This window comes from Corapipo altera, unplaced genomic scaffold, assembly GCF_003945725.1.
Source record: "Corapipo altera isolate COAL_440 unplaced genomic scaffold, ASM394572v1 305, whole genome shotgun sequence".
Classification (NCBI taxonomy): Eukaryota; Metazoa; Chordata; class Aves; order Passeriformes; family Pipridae; genus Corapipo; species Corapipo altera.
The window spans coordinates 392,225-420,189 of NW_020885011.1; the positions used below are offsets into that span (position 1 = coordinate 392,225).

At 57.4% G+C, this 27,965-nt stretch overlaps 1 protein-coding gene across 9 annotated transcripts in view; it reads right to left on the reverse strand.

The window, feature by feature from the left end:
• RBFOX3 (RNA binding fox-1 homolog 3) overlaps positions 1-27,965 on the reverse strand; it is a 142,971-nt gene that overhangs the window by 29,909 nt on the left and 85,097 nt on the right. For all 9 annotated transcript variants that reach the window (XM_027667521.1, XM_027667517.1, XM_027667520.1 and 6 more), the window contains exon 3: positions 1-45. The gene's annotated coding sequence lies outside the window, so the exon portion shown is untranslated. The remainder of the gene's footprint in view (positions 46-27,965) is intronic.

Sequence of the window (27,965 nt, forward strand, 5' to 3'; positions counted from 1 at the left end):
CTTTTATTCAGCTCAGTCCCTCCCACGGTGCTCGTGCTGTGCTCTCTAGAAAAGAAGGGAAAGAGGAGGAAGAATTAAAATCAATGATCATCATCACTAACCTGTTACAGTCAATGCTGTCTGCTCATCGACTGCACAATGTTGGGATATGAGTACGGATGTGAGTGTTATCTCCCAGGCGCTGGGAAGCCTGTGCTGGTCAGGAGCCAGTGTCCAGGCTGGGGACTCAACCCAGGGCAGATGAGCAGCACCAGCACCCACCAGCTCCCTGGACAGGCTCAGAACACCCACCTCCAGCTCCATCAGTGCACCTCAAACCCAACCCAGCTCCCACAGACCACGGGTCCCTTCCTTGGCCCCCTGGACCCTGCAAGCACATCTATAGACCTGCACACATACATGGGGTGAGACAAGGCACAGCCGGCCCCACGCACATCCACAACGTGGGACAGGACACAGCCATCGCTGAAGCACTGGCTGCACAGCTGGTTTAGTGTATCCTAAACTTTCTGTCCACCCCAGCACAGTGACATGGTCCTGTGAGGAGCAATCCCTGTAGCACACAGCTCCACTGTTGTCCTGGCTCCGGGCACTTCTTGGAAAATTAAGCCAAATTTCAAAGAAAACTTCCTGAAAGCTGCACTTCAACTAATTAGCTTTTGCAGCATGGCCAATGCAAACGTTCATCAATCATGTCAGACCCTCAGAAATAATGAGAACGGCTGATACATCCCAGGAGTGGTTAAGGAGAGAGAGAGGACTGCGCGTGTCCATAACCACTGCTTCGGTGACCTGGAAGTGTTGAGTCCCACCTGCCCAACAGCTCCGTTCCCAGATGATGGAGCTGTGACACCTGGACCCCCACCCCAGGAGCAGCACCCCGAGATGAGGCAGCCCTGGGTGCTGAGTGTGGGTGCAGGGACACCAGGCCCAGATGCTGCCCCAAACCCGCGGCCGGTCCCGGTGAGCGCACGGGCCCGCGGAGGGTGCGGAGGCCCAGCCACACGTGGCGACGGCTCAGGGAGCACAGAGCTGGTTCCCAGGCACTTGTGTTAGCAAACACGGCTCTCAGTCACGCAGCAGGATAATCAATTATGGTAATTCCTGCCTCAATGAATCAGATTCATGGAGGAGCACAGCTCATTAGGCTGGTGCTGACTTCCATTAGCACTCTTATGATAAAATCCCTCCCGAACACTCTTGCCCAGCACGTTTTGTTTGCCAGGCTGGGAGTCTCCCCTCCCCAGCCCCAGAGGCCAGGGCAGATCCAGCTCTGGGAAACTGGGTGTCCTAAAAAAGCTGTTTGGGAACTCCGTGGTTCCCAGCAGTGTGGGGACACCCCCGCAGTCGTGGGCTCAGCAGAGCTGCCTGCCTTGCAGCCACCACTCCTGAGCTCTTCCATGGCTTCGCTGAAGCAGCGCCCACCAGGATCCCGGCTGGGATTGTGAGACGGCACAGCAGGCACAGAGCTCCAGCAGCAGGGCTGGGAGCGCTGGGAGCACAGCCTGCCTCTTCCACAATGAATAATTGACACCGTGCGCTCCTGGGGGAGGCTCAGCGATGGGTAACGCTGCATTTCCCAAACACATTTCCCAAGGAAGGCGCCTTCTGAGAAGCTCCCCAGGGCAGCGCGGGGCCCGGCAGCCGGGATGTGCCGCACTTGGGATGTGCTGCTCTCGCTGGCACAGACAGGGAATCGCTGAGCCCAGCACCAGCCCGGGCAGAAATCTCCAGTGGTCCCGGCACTGCAGAGAGCAGGGATGCTCAGCCAGAGCCTCCCTGTCCACATGCACCGAAGTGGGAGAGGGAAACCCCTGGCAGAGCTTTGATGGGAGGTGGGCAGGAGCAGCTCTGGGCGTTACTGGGGAGATCTTGCCTCAGTCCCTGCTTTCCTGGCAGAGCTCTGGGCTGACTGGCTCCAGCTGGAGCCTCGTGAAGCCTCACAGGGACCTGCTGCCAGAACAGGTGATCCCAACCCAGCTAAAACCACCCAGATCCAAATCAGGGGTGCTTCACAGGAAACACAACCCGTGCCACCCAGCTGCATGGAGTCCATGGATGCTGCACCCATGGGGCACACCCTGAGGCAGGCCTGGTTTTGATCCGCTGGGAAACTTCTTGGTAGTTTCTCAAAGTACATTTTGACCCCCCTTTCCTCCACCAAAAATCCTAAATTAATTTTGATTTTAATTAAATTCATTAGCAAAGATTATCTGGCTGAGGAAAAATAATGTCTCGCCCCTCCCCCCGCAGCCCTCTCTATTTATATCCCCATATACAGAACAGCAGCGAATATTTCTTTATGGGCCATTAAAGGTTTAATGTTTAATTTATAACCACGTTCTCCAGCGGGTGGGATGGCCAGGCACAATGTCAACACTTTTAATTAAATGAGAATTTTTTTTTTTTTTTTTTAACTAAGAAAGATAAAATGCCCCGTTCCCAGCAGCGTTGGAGGTGGGGGCAGGAGGGGCAGGGGCTGGGATGGGGGCTGGCTCCTGCACCACAGCTCTCGGGATGTGCCTCCCCTCTATGCTGCTCTGCCCATGGCTGAGCCTGGGCCATGCCACGCTGCTGGTTGAGAGGGGAGGAGATGATCAGGCAGTGCCCAGAGGAACCTGGCTCTCATGGCAGGGCTGGTGAGGGGCCATCACCAGGACAGCTCTAGGACTGGTCAGGAGAATCCTTGAACCAGTGGCTCCAGTCTGGAAAGAGCAGTCCTATCTTGGGGACAGGGACGAAACATGGCAGTGCCCTCACTTTGGGAACCCCCTCCCAAATCCAGCTGTGGGGACAGGCAGGGTCCCAGCACAGGGCTGAACACCAGCTCCAGCCACGGGTCCCTCGGGGTGAGGGCACAGCACCAGGACACTCAGCACAGCCCATGCCAACATCACCAGTCACCAAACCCCGTCTGAGCAAAAGCTGTGAACCCAAAATCCTTCCTACAACTTCTGCCGGTCCCCAGCATTTTATCCCACCTGGTGACAGTGGCTCCTGTGGCATCCCCACCTTCTCCTTCCCAGCAAGGAGATCAAACTGCTTCCAATGCCCATGCCGACCATGGAACCCAATGGCAGAGCTGCATGGCACCAGCTGGCATGGCAAGCACTGCCAGAGGAGTCTGGCATTCCCAGTTCATCCCACTGGCATCCCTCCCACAGCCTCCCATCCCACTCCACCTCAGACACAGGGGCACAGGATTGACAGGGGAGTGTGTCCAGCTGCCCCATGTGGGGCTGGGCATCCCCCAGGCCGCTCTCAGTGCTCCCAGCAGCAACAGCCTCAGCAGGACAGTGCAGCCCTTCCTGCCTGGACCACGGCGAGGGGAGGCTCCAAGCAGGCAGGTTCCCATTAATGGACTATTTTATCTTACAGGAGAGATTAAATCTCTGTACAGAGAAGCGCAAAAGCGCCGAATCAGCAGTTGGCCGGGGGTGGCAGGTTCAGCCATGAGCATTTGGCTCCAGAACAGCCCATCAGTGCTTCACCCTCCTGCAGCCGTGCTGTGCTGGGCAGTGCCAGCCCCAAGCACACCCCACACACCCCGTTCCCTGCCCTGGTGAGTCCCAGGATGGCTGGAGGAGCCACAGGCAGCCCCAGCCCCCTCATACTGCCTGGCAGCCCCACGCCAGCTCTGTGCCATGCTGATGGACACGAGCAAGCTGAGTGCCTGTGGCATGGGTGAGCTGCCTCCCCCCCGCCTCCCTTATCATCCTCTGCACAGCACGCACAGGTTGGCAGGAGGTGTCCTGGCACAGCTGCAGTGCCCACAGCAGCATTGCAGAGCACTGGGGTCCAGACTGTGAACTGGGCACAGCCTTCAGTCAGTGGGTCCCCAGCCCATCCCTCCCTGGGGGCTTTGCTCCCAATACCCACCCACACCGCCACGGGGCCCCTCACAAAGCCATGTCCCTGCTCCCACGGACACGACTCTCACACCCACACTGGCTCTCAGGCCAAGGCAGAGGCAGAGTGGCCACTCGCCCCCACGTGCCCGCACACGTGTGCACACAGGAGCAGGAGTGTGAGGCCCCGCCGCGAGGAGCCGGGGAACCGAGCAGGGATGGCACCGTGCCGCTCACTAAAAGCATGAGTGTCACTAAATCAATAATTCATTTACTTTAATGAGATAAGTACTTGGAAAACTAATTGCAAACCTGCTCCATTTACTCCAACCCGTTATAGCCTTTAATGTAAATGGCAGGAATGCTGCTGGAGGAAGGGGAAGGGCTTTGGGTGGTAGATGGTGTTGATCTTCCCCTTCTAAGAAAGAGAAATACCAGTCATCAACTGGGACACTGGAAGCTGAAGGAACTGGTGGAATCACTGTGTGGAAGTGCTGGTGGCAGAATCACTGCATGGAAGAACTGATGGTGGAGTGAGGAGAACAGCCAGCCCTCTCCCCAGGGTCACCACCCTCCCTCTGTATATGCTGCCAGCACAGAGGGGGTGTACCAAGCTGGGATGGGGCTTCACTCTTCCCCAGTGCCACAGAGCCCCGGATCCCCCCTCTGGCCGTGCACCCGCTGCAGGTGGGCACTGTAACCATTGGCGGCTCGTTATAAACTCCCGGCTGCATCGCTGGCACAACATCCTGCACTGCCGGCAGCTGCCAACTCCTCTGCCTCAGCCGGCAATGCCCCTTCCCACCCCTCTGGCCCCTGCTAGCCCCCGTGTGCCCAGGGAGCCAGAGTGAGCAGGGGCATCCTGCCAGGCCCTGGCACTTTCCTGAAAAGGATCTGCGGCTCCCAGCAGCGATGCTGCCGCGTTCCTGAACGGCAGCCGGAGCAGGAGCTGGGCGCCAAGGGCTCACTTCTCACTTGCTGGAGCAAATGGCAGGTCATAAAAAGGAACTGTGACAGAAGAGAAAATGTTCCAGAGTCCACAAGGACCAGTCCAGGGTAAATCCATCTGCTCAGCAATTTAGCTAGAAAATCCTTTCCAATCATCTGTGCTGTAGGTAATTCACTCCCACCGTGCGGCTCCGGGCAGGGTCTTTCCCACTCTGGCTGCTCACACAGGGGTCTGGTGATGGGTGATCCCACAGCATCTCCATTGGGGATGCTCAGGGAGGGGGCCACACCTCGGAGAGGGGTCACACTGCCCCTTGCAGAGGGGCCGACAGTGGCACTGGCTGCAGGGGCTCTTCCCCAAGCTGCCACCTCACTCAGAAGAGCACATCATCCTTCCCAGGTTCTGTATCCACAGCACCATTTGGGAGGGTGCCCAAATTCCATGTGGAGCTATGTGACCAGCCCTTGCACCTCCCTCGGGCAGCAGGAAGGAGTCTGCCCTGGGAGCCGTGGCTGAGGAGAGCACGGATAATCCCGCCTGGCTGAGGACTCCACAGCTCAGTCCTGCACTGCCACAGCAGAGATCTCCCTGCAGGCACCCCGGTGAATCCCACCTCAGCCACTCCTGTCTCACAGAAAATCAATGGCAAGCATCTCAATTAATCACACCGGGGGCAAATTGATTAGGAGCCTAAATAAGGTCAACATGGTTGTCTGCTTATAGGGTAGGACCCTTTAATCATCATTTTATCTGCAATGGGCTGCGGAACCGACAATCACAGCAGCTCAGGAGCACGAAGGCATCTGCACTGATCTGCAGCTGTGAGGGCCAGTGGCACCAGAGCCACAGCTCTGCATAAGGAGCTGCATTCCAGCATGTGGCAGCCTAAGAGCACAGGCAGCTGGGAGCCCCAAGTGGGGACAGTGGGAGCCCCATGTGGGGACAGCAGGAGCTCCGAGTGGTGCCCCCATGGCCACTGAGCCCAGCTGTCACCTTCATCTCCAAGGAAGACACCTGCTCTGGGTGCAGCCCTCTGACCCCAAACCAACAGCTCATGCTGGGGGTTTGATTAACCCCATCCTTAGACTGCACACCTGAAAATAGCATTAGTGGTCACAAAGGCACCAAACCTCTGCCACAGCTCAGCTATAGTTCTCCTCTCAGCTGCCTTCGGCATCTGGAAGCCCCCTAGGATGTGTCTCTCTCCTCCCAAAGCACTGTGCCCTTGTCCCTTCGTGACCTGCCATTATCAGCACAGGGAGCAGATGCTGCTCTGGAACCAAAGGGTTTCACAGCCAACTCTGTCCACTCCAGAGCAGAGTATTCCATACGGTTCCACACCCCCAACAGGCACTCTGCATGGCAGGTGGTGTCATGGGCTGGTGTTGGGACCCCTCAGGTGCCCCAGGGAGCTCTCTGGTAGGCACAGCCATCTGCCAGGCCTCCTCAATCCAGGGGGACCTGCTGCCTCACACTGCCTGCCACTCTGCTCATCCCAGGGCTGGAGGGGACAGACCAACCCTGGCAAGGGGCTACAGGGCTCTCCAGTCTCTACTACCAGGACTGCTGGCATGGTTTGATGGCAGAGTGTGGGACAGAACACAACCTGGGGCCGGTACAGCTCATCCTCCCTGCAGGTCATGGGGCAGCCACACACTGCACCCCCAAAGGCACCAGGTGATTCCTTCCCACTCTGGTTTGGAGAGCAAACAGTCCCCCGAGGCAGTGTGGGCACAGTACGACCCTCTGGCAAAGCAGTCCTGCAGTGTGCCCTGCAAAGGCACACGTGCTCAGCTCCTGACAGGCTGGGAACACCGTTCCCTTCACCAACAGATTTTCCAGTTGGAAGTGAAATCAGTTCAATGGGTATTGTACTCCATTGGTACTTGGCAAATAGCAGCCCATGTCCCTGCCTATTTGCAAGCCATGGCTGGGCTGGGTGGGAGACAGAGCTTCGACTGTTCCTCTGGTCCCCATAACCCTGTGTGCTGCCCACAGTCCCTCCGGCGCCGTACGCCCCTCACCTCGCCTGCCCAGCACTGCCCCAGCCACCCACCGCCCCTTTTGGTGTAAATACAGGTATAAATATTATAATTTGGTTTAATATTTAATATAGTCAGGTTAAATAAGCATTCCCAGCCCCATAAATAATCATTAACGGAGGGTTCTAATTGTGCTGTTGGGATCTGGCTTCATGACTTATTTAGTGGGCAGACGCTCTTCCCCTCTGCGCTCCCCACACACCGTAAATTAACCTGCGGCTCAACCTCTCAGCAAGAACCTGGTGGGACATGGCACAAGGAGACAGATCCACCCTGGGATGGCACTGGGATGTGGAGCCAGAGAAATGGCTGAGATGAAGTCAGTGGGGACAGGGGGACTAGACCAGTCGGAGAAACCTGCAGGAACACCAAGCAGCCGAGTGAGACCAGACTGCGGGAGAAGATCCATGGACATTGGGGTGTCTTTGGCTCTGGACATGTGTGCGCAGGGTGAGCCCCAGAGCAGAGGAAGGTGACCCGTGGGTGAGGGGCTGCCCGGCATGGGGTCCCCACTCACCCTTGCTGCTCCCAGGCTGCATCAGCAGGGACACAGGGACACAAAACACGTCCAAGCAAGCAGAGGGCAGTGAAGGCTTTTATCCTAACCACAAACCTACTACGAAATTGATTGGAAACAATAGCACAAAAAGAAACAAACCCCAAAGCACGGAGCCCAGTGCGTGGGGAATTGGCCAGGGGCGAGCATTCTGAAAGCGCCGCGCGGAGACACGAGGACAAGCAAAGTGCAGGAAAACCTCTGTGTGTCTTTCCCTTGAGGGATGTGCTTATGCAGTGCTGTAAAAAAAGGTCTGGGTTTTCTTTCTGTAACTTAATTTCATCTTGAAATGAAAAACTACAAGAGTAAATGGAAAGATCCCCCTCTCCACTGAGCCTGGCTGCAGCCGCCAGGCTGGACCCGCGGGTGCCCTCAGCTCTGTGCCTGGGCGGGAGCAGCTCTGTGTGCCCAGCTCCAAAGGACACACTGTGCACTCCAGGAGGAGCGGGGATGCCAGCCCAAGGGAAACCTGCACATGTCCTGCTCCCCAGACACCTTGGGGTGCTCCTGCTCCTGTTGGCCCACCCAGGGCTCCCTGCTGCTGCCATCAGGATGGTCATACTCAGGGTCTGTCCCCAAAGGGTGTCCCACACCCTCTGGCTGTGAAACATAGAGGGACCCTCAGGAGGCTTCTCATCCCACTGAGATGCAGCAGAGGGGACACACAGGACCCAGAGGTGACAGCCTGTGGCACGTGTGCTCCAGGGCACTGCTCATCCTGAGACACAGGTGCCCCAAACAGTGTCACCCCTGGTTCTGGGCTCCAGCTCCATGGAAAACGGCCTATTTTATCTTTATTTGTCAGGATTTATATAAAAAGGAGATAGTTCAGCTCTAAACGTAATGAGTTGGAAGAACAGCCCTCCAGTGGCTTCCTCAGCTAACACAGCATCAATAGCATCGATTGCTAAAATTAACTGATAACCCTGGCTTGGCGTGGCAGGGGAGTGCTCTTCCCTGCTCCGGGTCCCCAAACCACCCCAGCACACATCCCCAAATCACCCCCTCTACCCTGCCCATGGTCAGCACGGGGTTGGCCTCCAAAGAGACACAGGGACACGTCTCTGTGTCCTCAAGAGGAGAGAAGGTGAGAGCTGCCAGTCTGCAGGGATACCCCGGGATCACCTGGACAGGTAACATCAGCACAGCACTCTGTCCTGCTGTCCTTACTGACCTTCCCAGGATGGGAACAAAAACCCAAGAGAGAAGAAAATGATCAAACATGAATCTGCAGTCAGGGAGGGAGAGTTATTCAGCGTGTTGGAAATGAGTCTGACTTAACAGAGAAGAAATAAAGTATTTTAAAATTAACGATACAAATGTTAGCCCCATCACAGGGATATTAAACCCTGAGGTTATTTTCTGACCTTCCATAGAGCTCCCTTCCTCCCCGTCCCTGGAGCACCTGGTTCTGTGGTGGAACAGCATCACCTGGCCCCTCCAGCACTGAAAACACCCTCACAGAACCTATCCAGGAGCAGAGAAACACACACTGTTCCTGTAAAAGTGATTTCAAAGCCCCAAAGACTCATCCTGATGCTGGCAGGGACTCTGCTGGAATCTGACACTGGAAACAGGATTAGTGCTCGGAACGTGGTGCTTCGCAACAGAGGGCACTGCAGCAAGCAAGCAGTGGCTCTGCTGCCACAATGAGGGGCACAGTGAGCTTGCTCCTGCATCCCCTTGCCCCAGCAAAAACCATTCCTGAACCATTCCACAGGAGCCAGAGCGATGCGCGGCTGCCCCAGAGCTGAGTGGCTCACAAAGCACATGTGTACACGCGTGTGAGGGGCAGGAGCACACGTGCCCAGACAGGGCAGTGTGTATGGCACAGCAGAGCAGAGTTATTTGTAAATAATCCTTAATTAATGAGATTCGCAAGCCTGGATGGCTCAGTGGATTCCAGGCAGGGACAACAGCAATCTCCATTCTTCCACTTCTCAATTACGGCTTTGGGGAGGGAAGCAGGAACTGGCCAGGGTGAATTAGAGAGACTTTTGTCACGTTTAATATCACTTCATTTTGCAGACTGCTGACACAGCGGGATTTCACAGCTCGGAATTTATGGTTCTTTTGAGAGACATGCGCAAAAAAAGGGGAAAAAATACCCTGCCATCAGCACAAAACCATAAACCCTGCTGGGAAGGAGCTGGGGTCTGGGGGACCCCTCAGGGACCCCAAGGAGAGCAGAGCTCAGCAGGGCTGGAGCCACAGCGCCTGGCTCCTCAGCTTCAGGTGAGCACACGAAGGGGTCCTGGGCATCCAGAAGTGCCCTTGGTTGGGGTGCCCATGTCCCCCAGGTCCCTGCCCACCGCGCTCCCACCCACAGCTCCTGAGGAGCAGCCGTGCTGGCAGTGCCGGGGCCGCTGTTACACAGTGTTATTCAGCCCCGAGGGGGTTTTATGCAAAATGACACACAATATAAATGACTGTTGTAAACAGAGAGTTTAATAAAGGGCTGTGTGCGAATTTTACAGCCTCCCCAAGGATAATTAAAATTATTTATCTACTTACCTAGCTTGCCGCTGGAGCAGTCTATTAATTATTATCTATTACACGGGGCCTGCTTTGCATGCTGCCGGAGCACCGCCTGCCACCGGCACGCACACGGACGCACTGCAGCACCGGGCGGGCCGTGGGCCACGCCACTGAGATCCTGGGCTGCTCCCGGGGCACTCCGGACCCCTCACAAACCCTCTGGGGGCATGAGGTGCTCACGATCAGGTGTTTCTCCACCAACTTGTGGCAAGGGAGACCCTGTTGGGTTTTATGAAGCTCCCCAGAGCCAGGAACAGAGCAGAGTGCCAGGCGCAGGGTGAGACGATGCCCTCCCAGCCTGGCTCCGGCACTGGACAGCCACGGGCACCAGGGATGGTGGAGGGAGACGCCACCAGTATCCTGATTGTGCAGCCCCTTGAGGGCCAGTGGCCCCCAAGAGAGTGCAGAGGAGCACTGAGGGGCTCTGCAGGGTGCCCAAACACGGCACGGTGGGCACTCAGGGGAGGCAGTGGTGCACTGGGCCTGCCCAGTGCCGCAGCGGCCGCCCCGCAGGCTGGCACAGCACTACCTGCTCCTCTCCATCTACTGGTGTGACAGAGCAACCTCCAGCACGGAGGCTCCAGGATCCCCCAGCTCATCTCTGCACATAAAGAGACCTCGGGAGGCTCTGCTGTGCTGATACTTAATGTTGCTTTATTAGGTTAATAAACCCAGTGATGCCGCCAGAATCTCTGAACCGGCCGCAAGCCCTCCCTGCTGCAGGAGAAGCCAGAGTGGGGAGAACCACTGGGCACAGGCTGTCAGCACAGCTCCCACAGCCTGGCTGGCACCGAGAGCCCTTGGCGAGGCACGGCCCGGCAGCCTAAGGGGCCTGGAGCAACTTGTTGGGAGCAGAGGATCCAGCTGCTCCCTGCCACCACGGGCACTGCGAGCTGTCAGCTCCACCAGCACACCATTAATCACTGCTGCAATTGCTCTCCCTGCCCGCCTTGCCCAGTCCCAGCAATGCCCTCGGCAACCTCAGCACCAGTGTAAGTGGGGCCGCTGTGGCACCCAGTGCCATTGCCAGCACCAGCTCTGCTGAGACCCCCTGGACAGGCCCCAGGACATGCTGTGACGGGCTGTCCAGGACCACCTGCAGTCACTGGGGATGTGTTGGGACAGGTTGTGTCCTTGGGCACGGTGCAGCCAGTGGGACCTTCCCTCCTGGCTGACCAAGCTCCAGCAGGTCCAAGTCCTGGTACTGAGGTCCTGGCCGGTGGCACGGGGCAGGATGGCCCCGGAGGCTGGTGGTAGCTCAGGAGAGGAGCCTGTTGTCCTCTAGCAGCTGCCAAGGCACGAGGGCTGTACTAGCTGCATGAGAGTGGCTCTGCCATTAGGAGCTGGAGCCCCTCAGCAGCCTGCTGAGGTATTTTCATCTCCTGGGGTGGTTCCTCTCCCTCAGCCCTGCACGTCCCAGCTCGCGGTCGCATCAGCTTCTCTTTGATCCCACACAGTTACACTTCCAGTCTCACAATCTAATAAAAGCTGCATGATCAAATTCCAGGTCACAACTCAAGGAAAGAGACCCCTCCACGCCGAGAGCTCCAACCCAATTACAGTGTGCCCAGTGCTCCTGGCAGCTGCCTGCCATGCACGGCCTCGGGGCCCCTGGCGCAATAAGCAAGATGCAGAAATATTAATGGAGGTGTTTAAAGGCCGTGCTGGGGGATTCTGGTCAATATGGGCACTCGGCAAGGGGGGCTGCTGCTCGTGCTCAGCTGCCAGCAGCACCGAAAAGGCAGCTCTCAGCTCTGCATCCATCTAGGATGGGCTTCTGGGGAAAAAACTCAGTGTCTCCTCCTAAAACCCTTGGAAAAGGAGGGAGACGAGGAGGGGAGCAAAGAGTCAGAGTGCTGGGGTCCTTGGCCCCGGGTCTGCTCTCCTGCCCACTCTCAGGACTGCTGGTGCCTGGATGAATCTCCCCCTAGGAGAGGGCTTGGTGACAGCCATCACACAAGGGGTGAGGTCCTGGGCACAGGTAACCCCAGTGAACTGCAAGCAAGCCATAGCCACCCGCATGCCCCAGTGCAGACACACACATTCCAGATGTTAAATACCAAATAAAATCACCAGGATCAAATCTAGATGTTTAGCACCAAGGCTGGGTGTCACCAGCTCCCTGCAACGTGGCCACCAGCACTGATCCATTGATGCAAATCCCCTGAGGGGAGGGGGCAGAGCTCGGGTGGCACACTGGAAGGGATGGGCACAGGGACAGCATCACAGGGACAGGCAGGGGCTGGGGCAGCAAGGAGCCCAGGACTGGGGACAGAGACCTTGGGCTAGCAAGGGAGCCTGGGCTCGCAGGGGGGACAAGACCCCAGGAAGGCAGTTGGGGCCCTGCTCTGAGGTGGGCAGTTGCAGCAGGTCCCAAATGCTGCCAACGACCCTGCCAACAGAGCGGGTACCAGCCAGGTTGCTGGAGCAACAAAATGCCACCAGGCTAACCAGGCTCTGCCACTTCATGGCTCAGGAGGGGCCCATTCCTGCCACCCCCAGGCAGAAACCACTGCCTCAAGAGAGAGCCTGAGCCACTGGGTTGAGGGCAGTAGGGCAGTAGCTAGAGCAGAGTTCCCAGGCAGAGTCAGAAGGCACCACAGCTGGAATTTGTACTTATGCTCCTGCCCCAGCACCAACACAGGGAGCAGAGAAGGGCAGCAGCCTTTGGAAAGCCCCCCTGTGTCCCCACCTCACTGGGGGTCATCCTGCACTTGCCAGAACCAGAGCAAGCAGGGCTCATTCCCCCGCTCTGCCACCGTCCCCTCTGTGCCTGCTCCAGCCCCAGCCTCCAGGATATTCATTGTTTGTTCCCCAAAGCCACGGTGTTGCCGGGGCCGCTCGCGCTCCATTTCGGGGGAGCTCACACCGCAGTTCCGTCGAGCTTGCAGAAACAGCAGCCTCTGAGGAGGAACCCACCCCGGCCGCACTCGCCCGGGATGATGGACGATTATGGACCATCTGCACTTCCAGGAGGGGATGGATTTATGGGCGGCACAGACAGCTCACAGAGTGTCCATTACTATAACTCACTGGCCTCTCCAGAGCTGTGGGGATCGGCCCCTCTGCCGCAGGGAAGTCCAGGTTAAGCGCTGGCAGAGAGGAAAATCAATTCTGTTTTCTTGATACAGAGCTGGCAGCAGGAAGGGGGCAGCCAGGGGCCCCCAGGCAGTGCAGGGCAGGGGGCTCTGCTGGCACAGCACAGCATCAAGGACCCTGGTCTGAGCACACTGACCCTGCCTGGTCCCCCCAGCGCTGTCAGGGAACGGTTGGGACGCAGGGTCCCACGGAGGGAGGGATGCTCCACTCCTGTCCCCAGTGACCACGAGGCTCAGAGCACATGGTCAGGTCGTGCAGCCCCTTGGTGACCCAGCCCCACCAAGGAGGATGCAGCCGAGATACCTGAGCATGAAGCACGTGCCCCCTCTACACCCAGTGCCCACCTGGGCACAAGCCTGGCACACTGAGCTGCAGCTCAGAAGAAAAAAACCTGCAAAACCTGTCTCCAACAAGAAAAGCGATTTCCCAAACTGGTTTTTACATCTGCAGAGCAGCTCTCCACCAGGAGCTGGGGAGAGAGGTGGGTATTTCCATCCTGGCTACGCTGCCCATGATCAACACCGTTCCCCAACACTTGCCCAGGTTCACTCCAACAGCCCCAGCCCTCTCCTCGCTGCCCAGGGGCCCATGCCAGGAGCTGGGAATGGCACAGTAGCCCCACTCTGTTCCCCCTTCCTGGCACCCACCACTTCCACTGGGAAGAGGTCACTAGCAGCAGGACCAAGCACTGGCCAGCACGTCCCAGGAGCGAGTGGGTAGAAGGAGGCAGCAGATGGGACCTCTGAGCACGGAGAGCAGAGAGATACACGTTGAATAACAATGGTGAATTCCCCTGAGCTCTGGTGTTTTTAATGCTGGATTAGGCTGTCAGGCAGCAATTAAATGGGGTAATAAAAAGCTAAGTGCTCGTATTTCAAGGTTCCTGCCTCCCACACAGCAGGGACAACGGGGGCAGGGGGCTGCTCTGTTCCCCCCCGGGGTCCAGCCTAGGGTTTTCAAGGAAGAGTGGAGGAACTTTTCAAAGGAGGTTTGCACACAGTTTACACAGGATCTGCCAAACAGGGGATTACGGGGCATAAACCTGAGCAAACCTTGTCCTGCAGGCTCCAACCACAGGGGTTTGAACTCAACGCTCCTCACGCTGTCTGGGGCAGCTCTTAGGAGACACAGGGGGATCCCTGCTAAGGTGCAGCCAGTGTGATGGGGAGGAGGGGTTTCCCCCTGAAGCACTGCTGCTCTGATCCCCAGACGTGCTCCAGGGCAGCCTGACAGGCACCTCCTGATCCAACACTGCCACAGGCCTGAGCACCCACACAAGGTTGGGGAAGGGAAGAGACCCTTAAACACCATTCCAAACATGGAAACATCTCCAAAGACACTTTCCTATCACAGCTTCATAATTTGCCTCTTGTTCTCAAAACCAATATATTTAAGAGGTGTTTTGTGCTGAGAAACACAACAGCAGCAAATGTCCCTGCAACACCAGTGGCACCCCAAGTTCCTCTCTTCATCCCTGCACTCCCCCAGTGTCTTCAGCATGGTCAGGGCTGCAGGGTTCAGCCCACCTCTGCCTTCCAGGCCCCCAGGCCACGGTCACCAGGACAGCTTGGTCACTTCTGCTGCTGGCACCAGTGATGAACCCCTGGCAATCCACAGCCAGAGAAATGATGGTGAGGAAACATAGGGCACATGAGGGACTTGCCCACAGTAACACCCAGCTCAGCCCCGAGCCTCAGCATCTGAGGAACTGCAAAATAACCTGAGCCTTTCAGGGCCAGAGACTCTAGGAACCCTGCAGGGGACATGCCAAATAACCAGCTGGGAATTGTACTCCAAGCACAGACCATGGCAGCCAGGCTCCTGATTTGAAGGTGTCCCAGGCAGGGCTCGGGGTTTCTAGCAGCCCCTGACCCCCTCCCTCTGCCCCAGGCAGGGTCTGCCAAGACAGCCCCAGCACCAGGATGCTCCAAACCTGCCTGTGCTGCCTCTCCCATGGGATGTGTGGCTGGGAGCAGGGCCAGCTCAGCCCATCCCACCTCCTCTCCCAAGATCCAGAAGCATCCCCATAGGTGCTTCCCCTTCCTACCCCATCCCGCCGGATCTGATGCAATGAACTCCTGAGCTTTTCTGACCTCATTGTGCAGCTCCTGGTTGGGGCCCAGCTTTATCAGTTTTTATCCCGTGTAATATTCATCACGCTGGTTTATTTATGGGCCCCCTCTTCGGGAAGGTATTTTTCAGGCCTGGTGAATAAAACATAAGGCTGTGCGGGTTGTCAGAGGGAATGCAGCTCCTCTGATGTCAGCCTGACTAACGGCCTTTAGTTTTCTCCAACGACTGCACTTTGAGAGAAATTTATTTGTATTTGGGTTCCCGTTGGTTGGTCGGTGAGATGTGAATTCTTTTCCCTTCAGAATAAATGAGGCTTCAGCTCCACAGCAAGGGGTGGGAGTGGGACAAGTGGGTACAGACCCTTGGCCCTGGGGACAGCACAGGAGCAGGACCCCAAAACACGTGGCCTCTCCAGGACACCTCCAGTAGCCATCCCCCAGGCAGGAGAGTGGGACAGGTTGGGCAAGGCTGAAGCAGCCAGTTCAGCTCTTAGCACTGCCCCTGCCATGGGGACAGTCCCTTGTCTGGACCTCAGATCCCTTCCCTATGGCACCTCTGCACACAGGACTCCCCTCCTTTGGGGATCTTCCTCCCCCGAGCTCTGCACCCAGCACTCAGTGCTGCCCAGGCTCAATGCAAACATCAAACAGCACCATTAGCTCCTTTACTGCAGCAGCATCTCTGCCCTGGAGTTTGGAAGCACACATTCCCTCTCCTCACAGGGATCCCCCTCGGCCTCCCTCCCTCCCTCCAGGGGCTCTCTACCCACCCAGGGCTCTTCAGACACCAGCACCCATCAGGCAGGAGCTCCACGTCCCTGGTGCTGCCAGAGCCCAGGCAGGACACACAGGGAAAGGCTCCTGCCTTGGTCATGTGTTCAGAAAAACGGGTTTACCATTTGAAAAGATGATTCCCTGGATGGGAATGATTCCCTGCTGTGAGCAAGGACCACAGGCACACACCTGTGGAGCAGGTAAACCCCTCCACACCAGCCACCACAACCTCCCCATGCTCAGGCGATGCCTCGAGCTCACGATGCCGTGTGTCCTGGCAGGAGGGAGCAGGGCTGGGGCCCACCAGGATGTGCACTCCATGCTGGCAGCGTTTCACACCGCTCTGCAGGTAAGGAGCAGGATAAGGACACTCGAGAAGCTGCCCTCTCACACCAGCAACACGAGCAGGAAGTGAACGGAGGCAGAAACCCCTTCTGCAGCAGAGACCACCGCAAACAAATCCCTTCACAGCAAACACCAGCCACAGGCTGCAGCCTCTGCCACCACCGGGCACCCCCATCCCTGCGGGACCTCCCACCCACGCTATGGCAGAGCCTTGTCCCATTGCCCAATCCCCGGTGCCGTGCCACCCCCCAGTGCAGGGACCCACAGACACGGCGGTGGGAACCCACAGCCCTGCACGCTGATGCCACTGACAGCAGCTGCTCCTGGGGGCCAGTACCAGCTCCCACCAGCACAGCCCTGCACGGCACAGCCCGGTGTTGCCGCACCATGGGGCAAACCCTTCCCCGAGCCAGGTAAGGAATTCCTGGCCGTGACCCAAAACTCCTATTAACAAATCAAACCATAAAAACCTACAGCCGCAGCCAGGAGATTTCCCTCCATCAGCTGCTAATTTATAGGGTTACTGGTGTCAGCGGTTTCAAAGCAGCAAAATTCCATCAAAGAGTTGCCCCAACTCGGTGCTGGGTGCTTGAAAACAATCACACTCATCTGAGGAGGCTGCTTGGGATGCAATTCCTTGATGTTTAATTATTAATATTCCAGGCAAACAAGTTAAATTCTACTGAAGAGAAGGAGAAGCTAGAGTTTCAAGTGAGCCGAAGGAGCATCATACATCATCCCGGGAAGTGTTTGGCAGGAGCCCCACTGGAGCCGCTTGTGCTGACAAGGAAGAGAGGAATCTCGGCAGGGAGCAGAGGGGACCAGCAGCACACGATGCCCCTGAGACACAGAAAGACTGTGGAGCAGTTTCCAAAGCTCCACAGCTTTCTGCTCCCTGGACAGACTGGGAGCAGGGAAGGGACGAGCACAGCAGCTCCATCCATCACAGCACTGGCTGTGCTCTGACCTCCCGGGCTGCTCCCCGCAGTGGCTCTCCCACACTGCTGTGCTCCACCATCAGCACCCAGCTCCCCACACTGCTGTGCTCCACCATCATCACCCTGCTGTCCCACACTGCTGTGCTCCACCATCATCACCCTGCTGTCCCACACCGCTGTGCTCCACCAGCAGCACCCAGCTCCCCACACTGCCGTGCTCCACCATCATCACCCAGCTCCCCACACTGCTGTGCTCCACCATCATCACCCTGCTGACCCACACTGCTGTGCTCCACCATCAGCACCCAGCTGTCCCACACCGCTGTGCTCCACCAGCAGCACTGGCACACGCTGCGTCCCCGCACTGCCTGCCCCGTCAGTGCAGCTCTCCAACACTCACTGATGCGCCTCAGCGCCCTCAGCGCCACATGAGATGCTCTTAACACGGACGTTTCTTAGCCCATAACATTTGGGGACATCCTGCTGGCCTTCCAGATCCCACCTGTCCCCTCAGCAACCCCAAGCTCTACATGTGGGACCCTGGGGCTCGATGTGACACAAAGGCAGCGCTCGGTGCCCAAATGCAGACCGTCGGTTAATGCCCAAAGGCCCCAGTGCAGCACCTCCTCTCTGTACCAGTTCTGGGGCCAAAGCAATGCTTTTCTACTTTTCTTCAGCTTCCGATTTCTTTTCCAATGTGCAGCACAGTGCAGAGGGAGGACGACAGACAGTTCTGTTGAGCTGCCTCCTACCTCTAAGTGGGGTCACAGGTTCCACTTATGGGGGCCTCCCCATTCCAGGATCATGCACTCCAGCATTTTTCCCCACTCTCCTCTCCCTCTCCTTTCCCTTCTTTGCAGTTTTGTTTTCCCACCCAGCAGAAAGGAGAGCAGCCAACACTTCTTGCTGCTTCATCTCGATTCAGTCAGTTTTATATCTCACAAATGCATGTGCAGATTTTTCTGCTTCTTTATTTGTTCATTAAGACTCCAATAAAACTGTTATAAAAATGCCCTTTTTTGTTGGTAAATGCAGTTTCTGGTTTAATATGCGAGCGGTGCTGGCTCTCCTCAGAGGCTCCTGGAGCTCTCTGTAAATACTGTGGCTGCCCAGCCCGCCGTGTGCTGCAGGTCCAGCGCCAGACCCCCCAGCCCCTGGAGCCCAGCAACAACAGTGGCCACGGCACCTCCTCCAGACCGGCTTCTCCTCTGCTGCCCCCACACAGAACTCCAAGCCCTGCACAGCAGGGCAGAACTGGCTGCTCAGAGAGACTCCCAAGCCCACGCACCCCTGTCCAACCTGCAGCAGCCCTGCAGCAGCCCTGCCATCGCCAGCAGCAGCGCAGCCGGGAGAACCAGGAGACAGCTGCTGGCACGTGCTGTGAGTGTCAGATTGGGCCAAGAGTGAGCTCTGCTGAGACCACCACCACCACCTCACCCAGCAAGGGGTGAGGAGAGTTTCCAGCCGGTGATGATGTGACATGGGAGGTCAGTGTCCAAGGGCCAAACCCACCCATGAGGACTCCACCAATGCCAGGGAAGATGCTGTGATGCATCCTCCTCATCCCCAGCCTGCTACAAGGGTTTATGGACGGTGCTGCCACTGCTCAGCAATTCCCCACCACTTTCAGAGCCCCATTATCCCTCGCCTCTGTCTTTGTGCAGCACAAGGCTTTTTGCTCTGATGTTTCCCATATTGAGCTTCTCCCTCGGGCTGAAATTTTGAGGGAAGTTTTAGCAAAAGCAGTTCAAACATTTCCGAGAACAAGACGGGGGGGAAATGCTGTTTTGACACATTAACAAAAAATAAAAACGTTCTACAGCCCTGATGCTCAGGAGCCTCCACAGTTCCTGTGGTCAGCAAGCAGCCAGAGAGCAGGGCTGGGGGTGCCCCCAGTCCCTGCTCCCCCATTGAGCCCCTGCCCACCCTGGCAGTCACACACAGTGTCCAGCACTTCTCCTGCACTTCTCCCTCTCCCCGTGGAGTTCAGGAAAAAGCCAAGAAAAGGCTGAAGCTGCAAAGCACCAACCAAGTCCCTGGACAAGGCAACAAGACAGCCCAGCTCCCCCAGCCCCTCTGTGAGAGAGGGCCTGACCCTGCAGCAGGGCAGCACATCACCCAGACATCCCTCCTGATACATTTTTACCCAAAGCTGGGTTGTGTGGAGAGGCCCGGACACAGTCCTTGTGTTCAATAACACAAGTCAACAGGAACCTACAAGAACCACATGAAACGAGAAAGGGCCTGGCCATCCTACACGGCAAAGTGAAGCTGTTTGAGACTCCAATTCATTAAATGGCTGCAATAACACTTCATTTTAATGGCACATTTAATTCATACCTAATTCCAGGGGAGCTCCGACAGCAGCCCCCATGGCACCAACAGGAAGAGCAGACAAATGGGTTGTGCTTAGTGCTGAGCCAGTGAGCACCCAGCAAGCCCCTCAGGGTCCCACACGAGAGATGTGCAACAGAAAATACACCTTGTGACACTTATCACTGACATGTTGGGTAATGCATCCTAAGGAACCAGGTTCAGAGGGACTCCTGGCTCTCTGGCACCCTGACAGCAGGGATCAGTGAGGGGTCTACACCTGCACTTCTACCTGAAAAATTCCCAAGTGCGAGGAGGACTGGGAGAGCAGGGGGGCACGAAGAGGCACAACACAGCACTGGAGTGGGTGCCCACTTGGAAAAGAAGAATTTGGGAACTGGCAACCAGAAACTCCAACTTGTGGAGCACAAACAGCTCCTGCCAGTGCTGCCGCAGCAGCAAAATGCACCCGGGAATCAGCTCAGCATAAACTGCCCCCAACAGCCCCTGTCAGCAGGAAAAACAACTTCTGGTTTCTAATTCTGGACAACTGAGCTGCACAAAGCTCAAGATTTCTTTATGCCGTCATTTTTCACTCAAAAAAAAAAAAATCAAGGAAATGCTGGGCTCTAGTGGCAAATGCCTTTTTCGGAAGGAAGCTGCTTCAGTGGATAAGGTTGTTCTGGTACCGCATCATAATCTATCAAAATCTGAGTCCCCAGAGCAATAGAAATCAAAACATCATGAATAAAGTGCAACTTTAAGACTCGGGTATTCTGACAGTGTCAGCCTGAGCCTCCTGCCACGCAGCGCGGTATCGATGCCTTCCCCTAATCAAGTCGATGCTGGCCGAGCTGTGCTGCCGACAGCGCATTTGCTCAATTAGAGGAGAACAAATAAGGCAACAAGCCAAGATGGAAGCGGTAAACACTGCGCCGAGGGCGCGGGGCTCCTGCACCCTGTGGGCGGCCACGGGCAGCTCCAAACCTGCTCCCGGCCCGTGCCGGGATGAGGGAGGCACACCCTGCTCCCCTTCATCCTCTGCCCTGACGCTGCGGGCATGAGCAGGCACTGCACCCGCTGTGGGACCCCCACAGCTCAGGGCAAAGATGAAGCCACAGTACATTGTCCAGATGTGGCATCAGCTCCACGACCTGCCCCTTGCTGAACAGGGACCACCACTCATGGGGACAGGGATAAAACTCCATGCAAACACAGCACAGGTTTTTGCTGCCATTCCTCCCAGAAACACCCAAGTCCTGTTTGTGCACAAGCTGCCAGTGCTGTTTTTAAGTGTGGTGCACACAGCACTGTGCTCCCCTGTGCTGGAGCCCTCTGGCATTCCCAGTGCCCCGGGGTCTCCTCGGGGCCACCCCGCTCCCAGGCTCAGCACGTCCCCCCAGAGCAGGCGGATCGCTCTGATCCTCCCCACATCTCCAGTGGGCAGAGGTTCCCTGGCTGCTGCAGGCAGTGGGGAGTTCTGGCCCTCATGTGCTGCCTCTGGCTCTCGGTTCACACTTTCAAAGGTAATTAGAGCAGCCCGAGATTTGTCAGCTGCCGCAGTCGGGCAGACAGGAGGGTCGGCAGCACAGGAGGGTCGTGTTGTCCCATCTGCTGCTGCCCAATCACCCACCTCAGCACAGGCACGCTGGAGAGCCCTGGGGAGCTGAGGGAGAGGGACGAGGCAGATCAATACCCAATTCCCTCGTGCAGCCCTGGGGAGGCAGGCTGGGTGCACGGTCTGCAGCCAGAAACATCCTGCAGCCTCACCAGCAGCCAAGGATTGCTCAGGCTGCAGCACTGCAAGCTGGCCAAGCGCCCAGCCCCGCCAGGAAGGCACCGAGGAGTGCCCAGGGACCCCCCCACCTTCTGCTCTGCCCTGAGCACCCTGGAGCTGCTGGAGCAGGGCTCAGCCCTGCCACCTCCCCCCAGAGCTGACACCAAGCAGCCCCCAGCAGGTCCCCATCCTCCCACTGCCATTTGGAGTGCAGGATAGAGGAACCCAAAGGAAAACTCCCTCTCCCAAGAAGGGGCAAGCAGAACAGACAGATGACCGTGGCCAGAGGAGCTCAGTCCATGCTTAACTGCATGGAGCTGGGCCAGTCAACATGGAAAACATCTGGAAATATGAGCACATGTAGCAGAAGCTCCCGCAGGTCAGGGGAGCCAGGCAGATGGCAATGTAGGAGTTGGGATGGAGACAAACCAAGGCAAAAGGGATGGCAACAAGCAGTGAGGAGAGGGGCCGTGCATAAGACTGGCCACCTCACACTCGAGAGTAGGAAACCCGATTTACACCAGCCTTGTGGCTCATCCTCAGCCCATCTCCTCGAGGCAAGGCCACCTCTAACAGCCCTCCCAGGGCCTGAGACCTTCACTGCCCAGGAGCAACCAGCAAAGAGCTGCTGCCAGCTCAGAGTTTGTGCCAGGCACCTCCAACAGGCCATCAGCACAGGGATTAAAAACCCTCCTACATGGCCAAGTCTGATACCTCTGAGCTGTGCTCTCTAGGCTGGCAAGTGGAAGAGTGAGGCTGTAATAGAAAGTCTCCACGCGGCTCCATCCAGTCTGAGCAGCATTAGATCACTGCAGCCCAAATCCCCCGGTGCCAAGAGCTCCCAGCCTTGCCATCAGTGCTGAGCCAGGGAGAGGCACGGGCAGGGTGTGCAGGCAGCTTATGGCACCGTGGGATTTGTGAACACCACGACCTTGGTGACCTTCCCTGCCAAGGGCAGGGCCAAGCCTGGCATGATCCCGGCAAGGCTGATGGGAATCCAGGCAGGGGAAGGACAGGGTTCAGCTCAGTGGGTGCCCCATGTCTAACCAGCTCACAGCTCTGAGCTGAGCTGGGACCCAGCCCTGCCAGCAGCACTACAAAGGCAGAATGGCCTTGGACAGAGCCCAGTCCTGGTGAGGTGCAGCACTGATGAGTCCTGGACTCCTCGCCCACACCACCAGCGCTGCTGGGCTCCCGCTGCCAGGGCGGAACGTCACACGATGCCGTGGCTGCAGCACACAGACCTCCTGCCAGTCCTCCTAAAACTCTCTCTCACACCAAGGCCCCTCTCTGCTCCCACCCAAGGAGCCACACAGACATTTTTTCACAGTTTTTAAAGCTGTGTCACATCCCACTGAGCTCCAACTCTCACCACCAGCTCTAAATCCACAACCTTGACTGTGGGATTTCCAGCCGGCTGCCGCCCCCGCCAGCGAAGCAGGGATGGATTATGGCACCTCAGCTCGGCAGCACCAATAATCCTCTGCCTTATCAGAGCAGGGGGCAGCTGACAAGAAGGACACTGGAGCTCACGGGGACCCCAATGCCAGTGGTGCCTGCTTGGGAGGGAGCTCCTACCTGGCCAGAGGTGCTGATCCTGTGGCAGAGCTGCTCTCCTGCTGCACCAAACCCAGGGGTCAGCAAAGACCCTTTTCCCACCACTGCAGCCCTGCACGTCGGGATTTTACCCCCAGGAGATCAGGGCTGGCAGGGCAAGGGGACAGCCCCAGTGAAGCAGTGGACACAGAGTTGCCTCTGCACTGATGCAATTAGTTAAAGCAGTTAAATGACAACTCCAAGTTAAATGAGCAGCACTAAATGAGCAGCGTTGGCCACATCAGTCCCTCCTTACCCCAGTACTCCCATCACGCCTGTCAGGTACCCACACTCCTTCGTTCCCTTCCATGCTGCCCCCTGGCTCAGCCCCATGCTGTCCTGCAGACCCCCTGCCCAGCCACCCTACTGCTGGGAACGCACGGGGCAGCGGCACAGCAGAAGGATTTAATTGCATGTCAAAATTAAATCTCTTTTGATGAAGAACAATTCAACTATGGCTCTGTCTAATCAAATTAACAAAGTCTTTTTTGATTTTCAATTATCTTCTTCGCTGGAACACTTTACCCGCCGCTCCTGCGATGCAGCTGACAAGCCCCGACTGACAATTGAGGTGTTCTGCCGCACTTCAGCAGGGCAGGGTGACCCCGAGCCAGCCCCCCCGAGCAGAGCCAGGAGACAACTGCAGCAAACATGCAGAGCTAAGTGACGATGGCAGCCCCTTGCTGCAGCACAGCTAGGGACAGAGTAACTCCTCTCCTCACTGGGATGCTGCTGGGACCAGCACATCCACAGCAGCCACAGCAGCACCGCTGTAACTCCCCCCCACTCCAGACCAGGAGCCCAGAGACCTGGGGACAGCCAGCAGTGAGGCCAGTCCCACCACACCATGCCCCCACAGCAGCAGGAGGGAGAGGGGACCCCAGGGAGCCCACCCAGCACCCTCCTCAGGGGGAAACTCCAGACATAAGCACCCACTGCCTCTCCAGCTGCACCCAGCACTGCCTGACTGTTACCTGTTAAGGATTGAGCTCCCTGTGCTCCTGCTCCTGACAAGCCCTAGGGAACTGCAGGAGATTCTAGATAGGACCCAGAACCCCAGAAAGATTGGTACTGGGCAATGCTAGGTCATCCCAGCACTGCCACCAGCAGGGCTGCACATCCCACCATGGGCCCTGGAGCTGCTCTGAGCTCCCTGTAGCTGCAGAGACATTAAGCTCTGATGGCAGGACAAAATGTATTAAAAGATGCTAATTTAATTAAAAGAACACTACAATGGCTAAATGAGCAAGGAAGGAGAACACCTCTGTAACCAGGGCACACATACAGGGGGATGCAGCAGGACCCCACGGCAGAGGCACAGGTTGAGCTCCAGGCTCCCCCCTGCACCAGGATGGGGTTCCAGGGATCCTCTCACCTCTCCATCCTACTGTGGGTGCTCAGCACACCCAGCCAAGCACCCAAGGCTCTTCCCTGGATTATCTGACAACTTGCAGCCATTCTCAGACAGCAGTATCATCTCCTCCTCACACCTTGGTTCCTGTTCCCAAACACAGGCTACAGCATTTCATCCCACTGCAGGATCTCTGGGGACAGGGAACTGGCCTTTACCTTCTGCTGCATTTGAACTGGAACTGAGCTTGGTCTTCCCCCCCAAGCCAGGGATATCACCCACCCCACTGGCAGGGGACAGCAGGATCCCCTCTGCAGCACATCCCTGGCCCATCCCAGCACATCCTACAGTGGCTCCAGCAGAGCTGTGGCGTCTTTTCCTCCTTATTAAGCTGTTTGCAAGGGAAACCTTCCTCATCCCTATCGATCTCAGGTGGAGCAGTGCCCCTGCCTGCCTGGAGCTGGCAGCCACCCAGTGCAGCAGCCCCCTCCTCCCTCCTGCCGGGGGTCCCCGCAGAGCCCGCACCACACCCCAGACCACGGGGGGGGGGTGCCCCCCCGCCCCCCGGGGGGGGCCCCCCCCGCCCCCCCCCCGGGGGCCCCGTCCACGGGGGGGGGCCCCCCCCCCGGGGGGGGGCCCCCCGGGGGCCCCCGCGGGGGGGGGGGGGGGTCTCCCCGCAGGTGGGCGGGCACTGCCCCCTACCGGCCGCCCAGCCCCCCCGCAGGCTCTCCCCGCAGCCCCCAGACCCCCCCCCCGGTCCCTCCGGCTCCCCGAAGATGAGACCCCCCGACACAGCCTCCCCTGCCCTGCACCCCCATAACGAGGTCCCAGGGCAGGGGCCGCCGCAGGCTGGAGAAGCACACACAGGCACCTGCAGCACGGATCAGAGCGAGGGCACGGGGAGCTCCCAGGACACACAGCAGGGCTGAGCAGGGGTCCCGGAGCCTGGCCTGGAATAGTGCAAACACCCCAGGATCCCCAAGGTCGGAACGCTCCCCGGAGAGCTGTTCTGACGGCCCAGCTGAGGAGAAGGAGCAGCACCCTGAAAGCCAACCCCACACTGCAGCACAGAGGCACGTTGCAGCCCCAGCTGGGCCAACACCACGGGGTTTCAGGGCTCCAATACCCCCAGGGTGACCTGGCCTGGCAGGATGGGAACAGTAGCCCTGTTCCTCACTCCTCCTGCCCCGGGGTATGGCAGGCAGAGGGGCTGGAGGAATGTATGGATGCTACTCCTCCCAAACACCAACTGCTTCCAAATGAGTATCTGACTCCCTCTTCATGGATAAAGGGATCTGCTCCCATTCCCAGGTCTCTCCACTTCCAATCCCTTTTGTGCATTTTCCAAAGAGGGGTTGATCACATCCTGGCAGATGCTGGGAGCAGACGCCTAATGGAGGCCATCTGCCACATTTCACAGGGAAAATTATTCAAACTCACTAGGACTTTAATTTAATCAGCTGGCACTGAAGTGGGCACCGGGCATTCACGGGAGCAGGTGTGAGCACGGACCGACAGAGGAAAGAGTTTCACCCCCAGTCACTGTGCCGAGAACGGGAGCTGATGGCACTGTGTGGCCACCAGCACCTCACACTGTCACAAAGGCACAACAAACACCAGCCTCCAGCTACCGAGGAGCTCCTCCCCTGGGAAAGCTCCTTGAGTAGCCCCTGCATTTGGGAACTGCAGCATGGAGGGGGATTCATGGCAGGTGACACCAGAGCAGATGGGCCATTGGTTACCAGTAAGGAATCTGCTGGCCCCGCTGGCAGGCACATTCACCCCCATCCCTGCAGACCTGGAGAGCTGCTGAGCCACAGCTGAGCTGCACAGAGGGAAAGGGCAGGAGGAGCCACCCCTGGGAACACCGGGAATGTCATTCAGAGCGTGGAGCTCACCCAGACCCCTCCCACCTGGACGAGACCATCCCACCCTCGCTCCCCCAAAGGCTTCCCATATGCAAAGTGACAGATCGATTTACTGCAAAGAGGGGAAGTGCCAGCCTGGCACCGGGAAAAAGGGACAGGAGGAACGGTGCCGTCTGTGCTGCATCCTCTGACATCTCTGCCTTACCCCAAGGGGAGGCAGCTTCCCGTGCCCAGTGGCTCCCGGTGCACACGGGAACCCCCAAGGAAAGACACACACGTGCCTGCCAAAGAGAGGAGGCAAAGGCAGCCTGGCCACTGCTCCAGACACCTGCAGAGATCTGGGATCTCTCCAAGCATGTGGTTCGTCTTCATCGTCTCTGTCACAAGCCACAGAGGACGTGTGGAAGCATCTGACCGTGGCAACCCCACACACCCAGCATGGGAGCCCCTGCCAGGGACTGAAGGGGAAATGGCCCAAGTGCAACATGACCCGGGAAGGGAGACAGGACCAGAGGTCCTGGAAAAAGGTCACTGAAGTCCTCATCTGATCACTGTGAACAGAACCCACCTGCACTGGATGAAAGGACAAAGCCTCCAGCAACCCCCACCCAAACTGGTTAAGAGGAAAATTCTTCCTGAGCCCAAATCCAGGGGCATATTTACATCCAAGCCACTAATTCTGTCACATCATGCAAATACAAGGCAGTTCTACTTTCTCACCTGTCAGATCACTTCCTCCCTGGTATTACAGCGTGTCCAGACTCAACCACTAAAACACTTTCATCAAAGCTGAGCTCCACAGTGCTGACCCCACACAGCCACCACAAGACTTGTGGGCTGAGGTGCCTCTGGCCCAGCTCCTGCCACATCACTTCCTTTCCTTTCCATCACCTTCCATGGCCACTCCAACTGGCCATGGACCTCCCAGGCAGTGGGAAGGAGCAAATGCAAGTTCTCTCATCCTTGGGAAACTGCTGACCTGCCTTCTCAGGACCTCTCCAAGGGCCGCAGCCCAGCTTAGCTGGAACATCCATGGAGCCCAAATGAAACTGGGCAGCAAGGGAAGGGGATAACTTGGCAGCTGCTCACATTTAGTTTGCACCTTCTTTGCCAGTACCAAAGGAAACAAACGACCTGTGAAGGGAACTGAGCATAGTGATTCATTACCCCCGATGTGTGATGATGGCTTAATTATTTTTGTAACTGGGGAGAGACGCTTTCTGACAGCAGGTGCAAATTAATTCTCCACTGTTTTTAGGAGTGATCGGCCCAGGACAAGTAGAAAACTGGAAAACCTAATTAAATCGGGAGCTAGGTGGAATAAGGGGAGCAGGGAGTTTGTTTGCATGGTGCTGATGGGTACTAACGATTGCTGGGAAAGGCACAGGGCTCTCAGCAGGAATCTGGGGCTGTCTCTGGAGCTCCTTGCACCGGGACAGGTTTTAATAGTTTTGGGCAGGAGATGCCACTGCACATGCTACTGACTGCTCAGGGATGGGGAAAACCAGGGCTGTTCCCAGGGAGAGGCACTGATGGACAGGGAGGACCAGGGCTGTCCCACTCTGCAGGTGCTGAGCAGAGGAGACGTTTCACAGGCTGCCAGCCAGATGTGCAGCACTGGGGCTCCCCAAGTCCTTCCAGGCTTCGCATCCCTCGAGGGCCACAGGACACCCAGTTACTGAGCCACCAGCACTCCCCGGGCAGGGGAGCGAGCAAGAAACCTGTGCCATTCCTGTGCAGCCAGGGCAGGGGCAGTTAACATCCCTGGAGGAGCAGTGCCCAGCCTCCCAGACACGAGAGGAGCCAACACGGCTCTTCCAGCCCTGCTCCAGCCCTGGCACACGGTGCCACCACTGCCACCACTGAGGTGTGGAAAATAACCAACACCTGAAGGGTTTT